The following is an 11,574-nucleotide window of genomic DNA, read 5'->3' on the forward strand; positions in this document are numbered from 1 at the left end:
TACATGTATTATTTGCAATTTTTGTTTCCTGTCAGCATCTTATTTCTTATTGTTTGGGTGGTGGATGATGTGTGTGGTACCTGTTCATGTTGTGGATATGGTAAGGGTGGGATCAACCAAAAAGGGGGGTTATATCCACAGGGAGTGGATATGGTAAGGGTGGGACCAACCAAAAAGGGGGGGGGGGTATATACCCTGATAGCATGCTAACGTTAATTTAACGTTAATTTAACGTTTGCATGGTTAGATTTTGGTTTACGGTTAGCATTAAACGTTAAATTAACGTTAAATTAACGTTAGCAGAAAAACGGTTCTAAAGCAAACGTTAAATTAACGTTAAATTAACGTTAGCAAGCAAACCGTTTTCATGGCAAACCTTTTTTAAACGTTAATTTAACGTTTGCCTGAAAACCAATATAAAACGGTTTGCATTGAAACGTTAAAATAACGTTAAATAAACGTTTACACATAACCGTTCAATATCAAACCATTTTTAAACGTTAATTTAACGTTTGCCTGAAAACCAATATAAAACGGTTTGCATTGAAACGTTAAAATAACGTTAAATAAACGTTTACACATAACCGTTCAATATCAAACCATTTTTAAACGTTAATTTAACGTTTGCCTGAAAACCAATATAAAACGGTTTGCATTGAAACGTTAAAATAACGTTAAATTAACGTTGGCACATAACCGTTCAAAATCAAACCAATTTCAAACGTTAATTTAACGTTTGCCCGAAAACACAAAAAAAACGGTTTGCACTGAAACGTTAAAAAAACGTTAAATAAACGTTGACACATAACCGTTCAAAATCAAAGCAAAAGCAACAACAAAAAAAACAAAAAAAAAATGTTATTGTTGTGGTGGTAACATTGACGTTAACAATAACAAGCAACCAAAAAAAAATTTGAAATTTTTTTTTTTAAAAAAAATAAAAATGTAAAAAAAATAAAATTGACATATTATATCAAAAACAAACGTTTAAAAAAAAATGTATTTGTAAAAAAAAATAATAAAAAAAAATTACCATAATGTAACGTTAAATTAACGTTAGTTTTATGTTTTATGGCTAACGTTTATTTCATGTTTTATGGCTAACCTTAAATTAACGTTAGATTTAGGTTAGTTTGCTCATCAAGATAAACGTTAAATTAACGTTAACATTTAACGTTAATTCAACCAAAATAAAACCATAATATAACGTTAAATTAACGTTAATTTAACGTTTACCGCTAATATCAATTTGACCAAAATAAAAGTATAATACAATGGCTGTTTGAACGTATTTTTCACGTTGAGTGCAAACATTAAAAAGAACCCCCCAAAAAACATAATCAAACGAATCATAAGGAAAATAATTTTATTTAATTTTTCATTTTGCTTTTTAAATTTTTTTCTTATTTGAAGATGCATTTCCCATAGTCTTTTCTGTCTGCTGTTGTTGTAGTGTTATATATGTAGCTAAAACCATGTTAAAAAAAGACAAGCAAACACCAACATGTAAAGTCAAATCAAAGTTTGAAAAAGGTTTTTGGTGAGAACGGTTAACTTTGCAGCTAACGCTATATGATCTTGTTGTATTACTTAATCCGGAGAGCATGCAGGCTGTTGATTTTTTTTTTTTCATCTCTGTCTCATTGCAAGGATGGTACTGGCCAGGTCTCATATTTTGAGCCAAAGAGTGTACATGCTAACATAAAACAAAACAAGAAAAATAAATAAAACCATTAGAAACATGTTTTGACAATATGTTGTAAACATTTATTCATCATTCCTTGATATTTCCACAATATAAAAAATAAAAAATAAAACCATGATAAAAATGTCAAAAGTTGAATCAGTTCTAAAGTTTCTAGAAGTGAGTTTGGATATATATATATATATATACCACACTTTTAGGTTCTGTACCTAGAAATTTACCAATTCTATTCCATCTTTTGGGTTTAAAAAGTTCTTTGCAGATATATATATTATACATCCAAAATGATGCCACAAGAGACAAGGAAATATGAGGTTATTTGCAACACCACCAGCAGAGGAAGAAGTCGCTCACTTTGCAGCAGCAGATAAAAAGAATTGTTGAATTTGAAGCAGGAGCAGACACAGAAGTTGTTGAATGTGTAGTATCTGCAGCAGACAAAGAAGTTGTTGAATTTACAGCAGACGATATATTTGTTAAATCTGCAGCAGCACACAAAGAAGTCATTCACTTTGCAGCAGCTCCAGACAACAAGAATTGTTGAATTTTAAGCAGGAGCAGACACAGAAGTTGTTAAGTTTGCAGCAGAAGCAGCAGCAGACAAAAAAGTTGTTGAATTTGCAGCAGACGATATACTTGTTAAATCTGCAGCAGCAAACAAAGAAGTCATTCACTTTGCAGCAGCACCAGTCAACAAGAATTGTTGAATTTTAAGCAGGAGCAGACACAGAAGTTGTTAAGTTTGCAGCAGCAACAGACACAGAAGTTGTTAAGTTTGCAGCAGACGATATATTTGTTAAATCTGCAGCAGTAGCCATGGAAAAAGTTGTCGATACAACCAGTGCAGACGATGACATGTCTGCAATAGGCGACTTTGAAGATCTGCTCCACATGCTATGACACCTGCAAAGACAAAGAATGCAACAATCTTAAAACATAAAGAATTCAGTGTTATTTGAGAACTTCAGTGTAAACACTATAATTATGTCTTCTTTGTTGGTGTTCTTTGCTGAACATAGAACTGAAGGTAAATAAGGTTTAAATTGTCTTTGCATTATGCCAATATTGTTGAATTTACTTCTGTGAATTTGCTAACTTTGATAGCATCATTCTGTGTTTGAATGAAATGCTCTATGTCAATGCTGCCTGGCACGGACAACAGCCCTACCCACCCGTCCACCCCCACCCCACCTACACACACACAGAACACCTTCCCAAAAATGTTCCCCAGACAATGGAATGTCAGTTGGACCTTGACTAAAAATATGTATAGGTAAAGATGTCCCAGCTACAACAAATTGTTCTGTCAGAAGACCTCCTACATGTCGAAATGATGTGATGGCCGACCAGCCAAGAATTACATGTATCAATGACCCTATGCTGAGGCCTGACAATAACACTGCCTTCTCTCAAATATGATTTTCTGTTATATAATAATATGACTGCTGGAACATTCATCTTAGCGTTAAACAAGGATTTTACCTGCAAACACACACACACACACACACACACACACACACAGTGACACACACAGTGACACACACTTACTTGGCCTCAACAGCCAGAATGTCGGGGTTGTACCTTGTAGTTTACATCCCTGTGAATGCTTTCTGTTCCATCCTCATGGTAATTCCTCCCACCCTGCAATGAAAGCATTGATGTGTGAATTGCATTAATTACAATAGTCTAAACACACTCAAATCTTTACTTGTTAATGAAGACAGAGAGATAGAGAGTGGGAATGGGGGGGGGGAGGGGAGGGGGGGAGGGAGAGAGCAGTTGTCAATCAAACCTTTGAATAGATCATTTTCGAAAATTACTCCCCATGCCTCTCCTGAGATCTCTTATTTACTGTACAGTAATGCATTTGACCTGAAGCTGTAAGATTGAACAGTAAGTGCCCTGGGTGCACATGTGTGGAAAGTATCAGATTGAGAGAGAGAGAGAGAAATTTTCAGATTGAGAGAGAGAGAGAGAGAGAGAGAGTAACAGACGGAGTCTAGAGACAGAAAGACACAGAGAGAGACTGAAACAGAGAAAGAAAGAGACAGAAGGCAGGAAAGAAAGAGAGAGAAATCCACCTTTCCAATCGTTATGCATGATATTGCTTTGATATTTGTGACTCGTATGAAAAATAAATCAACAATCACAATGCCAACGGATCGTGAACTATGAATCACAACATTACCTGAATTTCTTCAGTGCTGAAAGTTCCATTTGCCATTCGCCTCAGCGTCACAAGATCTGTAGTGTGTATTCCTGATATGCTGAAGTGTAGCATGTTATCTTATACATGTATCAGCAGTCACACTGACTTTGAAGTTGCTAGCGTGTTAAAAACTGTTACAGAAACTTTTTTTATTTCGATTCCAGTTCCACAGTGAAAAGTTTGAGACTGAGAGTAATGTCCCTTGGCGATCAAGGGAGGTCACTCAGAATTTTCGTTTCTAGTTATCGAAAGACGTAACGGCAAGTTGTGCTGATGAGGAAGATTGGAAACTGGCACTGGCAGAACTTTGCAAGAGCACTATGATACACCAACAGAAACGAACCAGACTGGACAGTCCAATACTAAGACCGAAGGCGCAAGACATAACTGGACTGGTTTCAAGATTTTTACAAACTTTGAGTGAGTATTCGTATTGTCTATGGAACTTGGATTTGGAAGATAGATTTGCTAATTATTGAGACTAGATCAGATGTATTTTTTATCTCTTGGAATACATGACTGCATGATGAGACTAAAAAGTTTGCTTTGTTTCTTAGGTGTGTGTGTGTGTGTCACTGTGTGTGTGTCACCGTGTGTGTGTTTAGGTGTTTGCTGTTTTTCTTTATTGTTGTTGTTGCCTGAAATGGTGATTTTAACTAAGAATCCTTTTATGATTCTGTTGTGCATATATAAATAAATAGCTTTTATTCTTTCAGATTTATACCACAAAAAAACTGTCTGCATTTGGTGGGGAGGTGCCTTAACTGGTCAAAAGAAAAGTGAGCTGATTGATGGCATGGCCGTTCATCGCATTTGGATGGGAAAAGGCAAAACCAATTTCCATTCTTAAACAAGCTGAAGGTTTGCATTGGAAAACAGTAAGTGGGTTTTTTAAATGAGTTTTCAATGTAACTGACAGAACAATTTGTTGTGTAATTATTATATAATCAGTTGTGTAATGCTTGCAAAACACACACACACACATGTACACACGCATCCCCCATCCCACCGGCCACCCCTTTCCACATGTATACATTACATACACACACAAACTCCAATTTGAACTGTACCTGTTTCAGTGGTGGACCTTTCTGGTGACCTGTAATTACTCAACTGTCTGTTGGAACATATTAGGGAAAATAATCTATCAATGTGCTTTTGTAAATTTGTTGGTTAAATCAGAATTACTTTCAATTCTGTTTCCAGTCCTTTGTGCAAATTCGTATTATTATTAATTGGACATTATTTCTTTCAGATGAAAAAAATCCTGTCTACAATCGGAGAGAGAGAGGTGGCAATGGGAGGGGGCCACAGTCTGAAGGATGGCTGTACCAAAGCATGCAGTTGGAAGGGGACAACCCATCAAGGTTTACAATTATCAGCTTTGAAAGCAGTGAGTACAATTTGGTACATGTATAATTATTGCTTGCAACAGACCCACAACCCACCCACCCCCCCACCCACACTCATATAAATGATGTTGTGACAAAAGGTCGTGCTCCAGACCCCATGTGTGTTTGTAAGCAATTAAACAACATTATCAAAAACATGTATGTGTCTGTGTTTGTTTGTTGGATTGAAAATAGGATGAAGAGATACCTACGATAAAATTGTGTGTTTTAACAACAGCTTTGTGAATTAAATCTACGATGAAAGTGAAAAACTGTGGAAAAATTTCCCGCCGAAACCAATAAGCAAGAACTCATACTTTTGTTATCAACCCAGAACACTCTTTTTAATGCACAAAACCAAACTGCATTGTAAATCTGGAAATAAGAATAATAAATCAATATGTGTGTAAACAAACCTGCTTCTATATAAAAATATTTAATTAGAAACGGAGAAATTAACTTCAGGTTGTTGGTTGTGACGATGTTTGTCCGAAGTGACAACGATGTTTTGACATCGTGTGTATGTATCATCTATGCTCCAGTCCGAACTTTTGCAGTTTCCAGAACACAAAAAGAATTAATGTATTAGTTGAGATCGCTGGGCATTTGAAATTTACAAACATGACAGAGATATGCCGAATAATTTGCTAAGCATCGAATCATTTGTCCGGACGTCACAACCAAGCAATCACGAATTTTTCAACAACTGACACTCTCCGTTGACTTCCGATCGTACGTTTTAATAGCATCGCTCCCAACTGATTTCAAACCGAGGCTTGTTTTTCTTGGAAATGGCGCGTCGAAGAAGGGAAAGTAAGAGAGCTTCGTTTGTCCGTATTTTCTGAATTACAAGTTGACGTCACAACCGACATTTACATCACAACCGACAAACAATCTGTTAGAAATAATTTTTCATTGAACTCATTTCGAATTTGCATGTTATTCAAACGAAACAGAGCGCATCAAAATACGACACACTGCTCTCTGTTTGTTGTTCGCGCTCATCGAATGAGTGCGATAGGTAAAAAGCTGAGAGAGGACAAATTATTTTGTATGTCCAAAGTCACAACCGAACATGACCGACATACGAAATGTAATTCACGGCTGTTTTGAGAAAGCAAGTGTTCGTTCGATGTTTTGTACAGCAGCTAATTATTGACGACAAGCAACGGAATGAATTTCTGCATGAATATTTCCAATCCACACATAGTTTACTGTCGGTTGTGATGACTTCTCCAGAAGACAAACTCTTTGCTATGTTGGTTGTGATGATTTTTCCAGGAGACAAACTTGCTATGTTCACTGTCATAACCAACTGACCTTACATTTCTTTGGTATATTTTTTTGAATTTTTGTTGTTGTAAGCTGTTTTCCCTTCTTTTAAAGTAGTAGTAAAGAAGTAGGTCAGTTGTCAATTGATTATCAGACGACACTAGTTGTAGTAGGCCTACCAGTAGGTCATGGCCTAAAAACTCAGTTTAACTTTTAAGTAAAAAAAAAAATGTTGGGTGTCACTGTCAGTGCAGGCTCTGTGTGTGTGTGTGTGTGTGTGTATGTGTGTGTGTGTGTGTGCTTGCTTACAGAGTTACATAAGCTATAGTTATGGGCTTATAACTTATATTGAATTAACGTAGCCTAAACAATTTATGTTGTAGTCCAGATTACTGCAGAGTCCTGATCATCGCCGATGAAGGTGCATTTAAGATGCTTTCCCACTCTACAGCATTTTCCCATTTTCCCATTATTTAACTTAAGCTACAAATTAATTATGACTTTTTCCAGGCCTGTCGTGAGTTGCACAGAGGAAAGAGCTTGCGAACGTTCGCTACGATAACATGCTAAGCCATAAACCAAAGGCTCTTCCAGTCCTCTTTATGGGTTTTGTTTTGCATATTATTAGTATTATATATGGAGAGAGAGAGAGAATGCAAAATAAGACAGAAAAAGAGTTGTCTGTCTTTTAGTTTTAACTTTAAGTGTTATGGTTAATTTTGTTTGTCCATCGCTATGTCATCACAACCGACCATAAGATTAAGCACAGTCATCGTAACAAAGGCTCTTCCAGTCCCCTTTATGTTTTTTTGCAAATACTAGATCTGTAGTAGTTAGGTAATAGCCCCCCAAAATTGTTTTTTGTATTCTCTTTTGTTGAAAATGAAATGACAAGCATCAAGTTTGTCCATCGCCTAATCATCACAACCGACTCAAAAAGTGCCATGATCATGGTAATTTGAAGTTTGTGAGCTCTTTTGTGTGTGTTTTTATGTAAAAGGAATTACATATCCTTGATTTTAACTGACAGAAGTGTTCTTTTGTCATTTATTTCGTAAACACATCAAACGGAAATGTGATGTTTATGTCGGTCGTGATGTTGGACATAACATCATGTATAAAAAATAAATAATGTAAGTTGGTTTTGGAATTGTTTGCGTGTAATTCACTGGTGTTGTACTTTCTTTTGATTTATAAAAGGTATTTGGATTGCAGAAGTTTCATTTATGGAGGTAAATCAATCAAATGGTATGTCCAGCATCACGACCAACATCTGTCAGATTGTTAACAAAATATGCTTATTCTACAGAATCCGCTGACCAAACTATCTTTTCCTATTTTATTTTATGTAATGAAAATATGAAACATTCAGCATAAAAATGCACTTGTGTCAAAAAATATTTTTAGATTTTTGATTTTTCTACTCTTTTTGCCACGACCTTTTGTCACAACATCAAATTCATATATCAACCGTTTCTGTTTCAGTGATGGACTGGTATGATGAACTTTTCTGTGTTTAAGTTTAATAACATTTAGGAAAACATGTTGTCATTCTGTGCTTGTTTGTTTTTGTTTTTGTGATAAGGCCTAAAAAAAAAAATAGGTGTGGTTACGGTAACCCGACCTACCCTATTTTTTTGGGCCGACCCTATAACTTTTTATTACATTTGTCAAAAAACAACCAAAAAACCCCAAATAAACAAGTGCAGAAAACGCAATGAAAGCGAAAGCGCCCGAGTCGCACACTTATTTCCCTGTCAACTAGGTTTAATTTGTACACGTTAGAAAAAAAAGTTTAAAAAAAAAAAGTGATTGCCTACCTTCCTACCCTATTTTATTTTGGCTATGTTACCGTAACCACACCTATTTTTTTTTGTTTTTGTGCCTAACTGAGAATCCTTGTTCTCATTCCTGTGCACATGACATGTATTTATATTGACTTTTATTCGCTCAGATAACAAACAAGTCTGCAATTGGTGGGAAGGTGTCTGGACTGGTGGGAAGAATGATGAGTTCATTGATGACAGATGATTGTACCAAAGTCATTCAATCAGAAGGGGGAAAAACATCGAAGTTTCCATTGTCTGTGCTGAAAGTTCACACTGTTGACCAGTAAGTGAATTGTTTAACTCAGTGTCGTCTTTTTTACATTTAGTCAAGTTTTGACTAAATGTTTTAACGTAGAGGGGGGAATCGAGACGAGGGTCGTGGTGTATGTGCGTGTGTGTGTGTCTGTCTGTGTGTGTGTAGAGCGATTCAGACTAAACTACTGGACCGATCTTTATGAAATTTGACATGAGAGTTCCTGGGAATGATATCCCCATACGTTTTTTTCATTTTTTTGATAAATGTCTTTGATGACGTCATATCCGGCTTTTCGTGAAAGTTGAGGCGGCACTGTCACGCCCTCATTTTTCAACCAAATTGGTTGAAATTTTTGTCAAGTAATGTTCGACGAAGCCCGGACTTCGGTATTGCATTTCAGCTTGGTGGCTTAAAAATTAATTAATGACTTTGGTCATTAAAAATCTGAAAATTGTAAAAAAAGAAAATTTTTTATAAAACGATCCAAATTTACGTTCATCTTATTCTCCAACATTTGCTGATTCCAAAAACATATAAATATGTTATATTTGGATTAAAAACAAGCTCTGAAAATTAAATATATATAACAATTAATATGAAAATTAAATTTTCGAAATCAATTTAAAAACACTTTCATCTTATTCCTTGTCGGTTCCTGATTCCAAAAACATATAGATATGATATGTTTCGATTAAAAACACGCTCAGAAAGTTAAAACGAAGAGAGGTAAAGAAAAGCGTGCTATCCTCCTCAGCGCAACTACTAAACCGCTCTTCTTGTCAATTTCACTGCCTTTGCCGTGAGCGGTGGACTGACGATGCTACGAGTATACGGTCTTGCTGCGTTGCGTTGCGTTGAGTTTCATTCTGTGAGTTCGACAGCTACTTGACTAAATGTATTTTCGCCTTACGCGACTTGTTTTTTTCCTGTGGTGCTTAATTTCAATATCAGTTGTGTAATGCTTGCAACATACACACACACATACACACACACTCTCTCTCTCTCTTTCTCTCTTGTTACAAATTGGGCTGAGACTTTTGATTTTGCATATATGTGGACTTGCGCCTGTGTGTGTGTGTGTATGCGCGCCTGTGTGTCTGTGTGTGTGTGTGTCTGTGTGTATGTGTGTATACATGGGTGTGTTTCTTAGTACATGTATTGTATGTGTTTGTTACTGCTAATGTGTGTGTATGTTTGTTTGTAAGTGTATGTTTTTGTTAGTGTGTGTGTGTGTGTGTGTGTGTGTGTGTGTGTGTGTGTGTGTGTGTGTGTGTGTGTGTGATTTAGTTTGTAATCCCAGCCATTGACTAAGAACCATTTTTCCTTCTCTATCCCAGGTTGGTATCCTGCATAAGATTATGACCACTTCAAAGTCAGGGAGCTTGGCCTGGCCACATAGTTCAAACAGAAGTTGAACTCCCTCACCATTACCATCATCATATTCTGTGAGGTGGACTTCACCTACGACCAGAAGTTTGACCAGCGTCAAAGAGCGAGTGCAGGCAGCTGCTAGTGCTACAGGACATCATTGCGCGCCATCTCACTAACAAGATTCAACACCTTTGCTGACCCACAGCTTCTGAATGCTGTGTTTGCAAAGCAGCCCGGCATCAAGCCTCATTTACATGGGTGCCATCATTCAGGACTAACACCAACAGTTCATAAACAAATATTCACTGTGCACACACGTTTGGCAAAGTGGTGCAGAAAACATGCAGTCTTGCTGCTTGTTAATTTTTATTCATCGATGATTGTTTTTCATCTAGCTACTCCACAAAATATGTTAATATCTTTTGTGATAGCAAGAATCTTAATGAAATGAAGCAGAGCGCTATTTTAAGATCTGAGAAACAAAGGGACGTAATTGCTCTGCTATATGACATGTGCAACAAGAGTAAGTGAGATTATGTGGAAGCAATTTTCTTGGCACCTGTGAGAATAACACGCTTTGGAATGAACAAGAGACTTTACATCCTTGTCACACGTGTATGCATTAATAGCGCTTACATCCCTTTGTTTCTCATATTTTGTGCTACTGACTTGCTTGTATTATTGATTGTGCAAATACTTTGTATTGTTTTCATCTCTGATTTTGTCATTAACAGTGATCGCTGTCGATAATGAGTTTGCACAGCCCTATGGTATTTACCTTGATGAACCCATACCAACGCATTGTGATTGAAATTCTTAATTGCTGATCCTGTTATCGCCTTCTGATGATTTTTTTTATCAAGTTCAAACTAGTCAATGTAGCGTTACTTCAATGAGATTAAGTCCACACATAATTTTTGTCTGCCCGATTGATAATACTATGCTGTGGTATTTTACTGAGACTGAAAAATGTGTTGTAATATTTTTTTAGTTCACATTTTCATGTTTTAGCAATTGAAGGAATTTAGTATGCATTGTTCAACATTTTAAAAGTGTTACTGTTATTAAATTAGTATTCACTTATTGAATTGGTAAAGACCTCAACAATTTAAATTTTAAATAAAATTTGTGATCTTGAATTTTCTGTGCATTAATTCAAATTTGTATTTGCAAATGTTATTTTAATGTTTTCAGGAGAACGTAAATTTAACGTTTGCATGTTAACGTTAATTTAACGTTTGCATGTGAACGTTAATTTAACGTTTGCATGTGAACGTTAATTTAACGTTTGCATGTGAACGTTAATTTAACGTTTGCATGAGAACGTTTGATTATGGTTTTGTTTTGGTTAATTTTATGTTTGCATGCAAACGTTAAAAAAACGTTAAATAAACGTTAATAAAACGTTTTATTTTGGTTATTTTTATGTTAGCAAAAAACGTTAAAAAAACGTTAAATAAACGTTAATAAAACGTTTCTTTTTGGTTTTATTTTGGTTATTTTTACGTTAGCAATAAACGTTTAAAAAACGTTAAAATAAC

The 11,574-nt window shown here is 35.8% G+C and overlaps 3 long non-coding RNA genes across 3 annotated transcripts; 2 read left to right on the forward strand and 1 right to left on the reverse strand.

The window, feature by feature from the left end:
- Positions 1-2,301: 2,301 nt before the first annotated feature.
- LOC138976838 (uncharacterized) lies at positions 2,302-4,033 on the reverse strand. Its single transcript, XR_011459170.1, has 3 exons — positions 3,894-4,033; positions 3,254-3,346; positions 2,302-2,608 (listed from the first exon to the last, which is right to left on the reverse strand). It is a non-coding gene; the product is annotated as an uncharacterized lncRNA (long non-coding RNA).
- A 160-nt stretch (positions 4,034-4,193) lies between these two features.
- LOC138976837 (uncharacterized) lies at positions 4,194-5,325 on the forward strand. Its single transcript, XR_011459169.1, has 3 exons — positions 4,194-4,334; positions 4,631-4,792; positions 5,170-5,325. It is a non-coding gene; the product is annotated as an uncharacterized lncRNA (long non-coding RNA).
- A 3,141-nt stretch (positions 5,326-8,466) lies between these two features.
- On the forward strand, positions 8,467-11,172 carry LOC138976844 (uncharacterized). Its single transcript, XR_011459173.1, has 2 exons — positions 8,467-8,689; positions 10,000-11,172. It is a non-coding gene; the product is annotated as an uncharacterized lncRNA (long non-coding RNA).
- The last annotated feature ends 402 nt before the right edge of the window (positions 11,173-11,574 follow it).

Source organism: Littorina saxatilis, linkage group LG9 (genome assembly GCF_037325665.1).
Source record: "Littorina saxatilis isolate snail1 linkage group LG9, US_GU_Lsax_2.0, whole genome shotgun sequence".
Taxonomy (NCBI): Eukaryota; Metazoa; Mollusca; class Gastropoda; order Littorinimorpha; family Littorinidae; genus Littorina; species Littorina saxatilis.